At 41.4% G+C, this 2,570-nt stretch overlaps 1 protein-coding gene across 4 annotated transcripts in view; it reads right to left on the minus strand.

The window, feature by feature from the left end:
- The window catches only part of LOC106870742 (arf-GAP with Rho-GAP domain, ANK repeat and PH domain-containing protein 1), a 303,403-nt gene that overhangs the window by 209,139 nt on the left and 91,694 nt on the right, over window positions 1-2,570 (minus strand). The gene's annotated exons all lie outside the window — the stretch shown is intronic.

Below are 2,570 nucleotides of genomic sequence, written 5' to 3' on the forward strand. Positions count from 1 at the left end.
AGTCCCCAGCAAAGTTTATTGGAAAACATAGGCGTAGGAGTGGCTGTGTGGTAAGTAGCTTGCTTACCAACCACATGGTCCCGGGTTCAGTCCCACTGCGTGGCATCTTGGGCAAGTGTCTTCTACTATAGCCTCGGGCCGACCAAAGCCTTGTGAGTGGATTTGGTAGACGGAAACTGAAAGAAGCCTGTCGTATATATGTATATATATATGTATGTGTGTATGTGATTGTAAGTCTGTGTTTGTCCCCCCCAACATCGCTTGACAAACAATGCTGGTGTGTTTATGTCCCCGTAACTTAGCGGTTCGGCAAAAAAGACTGATAGAATAAGTACTAGGCTTCCAAAGAATAAGTCCTGGGGTCAATTTTCTCAACTAAAGGCGGTGCTCCAGCATGGCCACAGTCAAAAGCCTGAAACAAGTAAAAGAGTAAAGAGTAAACAAATAAAGTTTCATTAGAAATATCAGAACACTGCCACGTGGGATCCATTGGTTGCATGTAACACATCTGGACGATACAATACAATAAAGGATGACCTCAGAATGCTGAACCCTTCAGACAAGATGACAAAGGACTGAGCTGTCTGATGCTTTGCTGTACTCAAGAAAACCCGTACTCCACAGCAGAACTGTTAAGGCCACTCCCACTGGTAAAGAGGATTGACCTGCAAGAGTCTTGTGCCAGTACCATGCAAAAAGTGCCAGTGCCACATAAAAGTGCTCGTGTGATGCCACGTAAAAGCACCCAGCAGACTCTGTAAAGTGGTTGGTGTTACGAAGGGTATCCAGCTGCAGGGACCATGCCCAATCAGACTGGAGTCTGGTACAGCTCCCCAGCTTGCCAGCCCTGGTCAAACCATCCAACCCATGCCAGCATGGATAAAGGATGTTAAATGACGATGATGATGATGATGAAATTGTGCAAGATATAAAGATAATGTATGAACACCCAGTACATACCTCCAATAACATTATTTCAACAATATATACCCCTCCAGTAACATCACTTCAACAGTATACACCTCCAGTCAGATTGTTGGCACTCTGTCGCTTACAACGTCAAGGGTTCCAGTTGATCCAATCAATGGACCAGCCTGCCCGTGAAATTAACGTGCAAGTGGCTGAGCACTCCACAGACACGTGTACCCTTAACGTAGTTCTCGGGGATATTCAGCGTGACACAGTGTAACAAGGCTGACCCTTTGAATTACAGGCACAACAGAAACAGGAAGAAAGAGTGAGAGAAAGTTGTGGTGAAAGAGTACAGCAGGGTTCGCCACCATCCCCTTCCGGAGCCTCGTGGAGCTTTAGGTGTTTTCGCTCAATAAACACTCACAACGCCCGGTCTGGGAATCGAAACCGCGATCCTATGACCGCGATCCTATGACCGCGATCCTATGACCGCGAGTCCGCTTCCCTAACCACTGGGCCATTGCGCCTCCACTCCAGTCAGATTATGTCAGCAATATAATACCAACTTAGAAGATAGTAGATCAAGAAGCACGCAAAGATTGCAATGGATGGACAATATCACAAGGTGGTTGAACAAGAGTGGTAAGGCAGCTGAAGAACTTGTGCTTAATCAGAAGTCTTTCATTGTAATGCCATCAATACGCTGCAGGCATATGATATATAATGATGATGGCACACACCCACTAACAACATAAACTCCCAAATAACAACAATAATATACACCTCTAGTAACATAATTTATCATCAATATCTTTCTCCAGTCACATAATTCAGCAATATATCCTTTGTTATCCTTTCCAATTAAACCATTTTACAATATTTTCCTTCAGACACATTTTTCTCTTTTCACTTAGTTTGTTAATATTCTTCTCTTGGCACATGAGTCTTCATTGTCATCATCCTCACCACCTCCACCAAAATGATCCACAACTAATGATAACAATATGACCATCACTCACAACCACAGAAATACTCACTAACATTTGAACTCGTGGATAACACTTAACACACACACACACACACACACACACACACAAAACTTGATAAAAGCAGACATAAAAACAACACTTACAAAGTAGCTTGCATCCTGTTACACCTCTTGATGCTCCAGGTAAAGTATATGAAAATATCATACCACCACTTCTAGCTTTCCACTATCCATATATGGCTCACAAACTCATCTATCTAACCATTAGACTACTCTTAAATTTCAACAAGTGACCTCTATATGAAATAAAAAAAAAAATTTTTTTAAACCACTTACAACACTATAAACAACATCACGAAAGCTTTAAATTTGTTCCCTAGGAATCACTCATCAAAATATATGATCCAAATAAATTGGAGATATTTCGGAAATATTTTGATGATAGTAAGTCAAATTACAGTCACACAGGATACCAATCCTCCATCTATACATGTCATTTACCAACATATCCTCTTAGATCTAATGTTTCTTGTGCATCTAGTTGTATTCTCCACAGAAAACATCCTTAATTTTGCCAAATTGTGTATCTTGACATCCTGTGTAGATGGTGACATCACAAACTCATTTCCTCATACCATACAAAGCATAAGATCATCATCATCAGATCGGA

The sequence above is a fragment of the Octopus bimaculoides genome, chromosome 5 (genome assembly GCF_001194135.2).
Source record: "Octopus bimaculoides isolate UCB-OBI-ISO-001 chromosome 5, ASM119413v2, whole genome shotgun sequence".
Taxonomy (NCBI): Eukaryota; Metazoa; Mollusca; class Cephalopoda; order Octopoda; family Octopodidae; genus Octopus; species Octopus bimaculoides.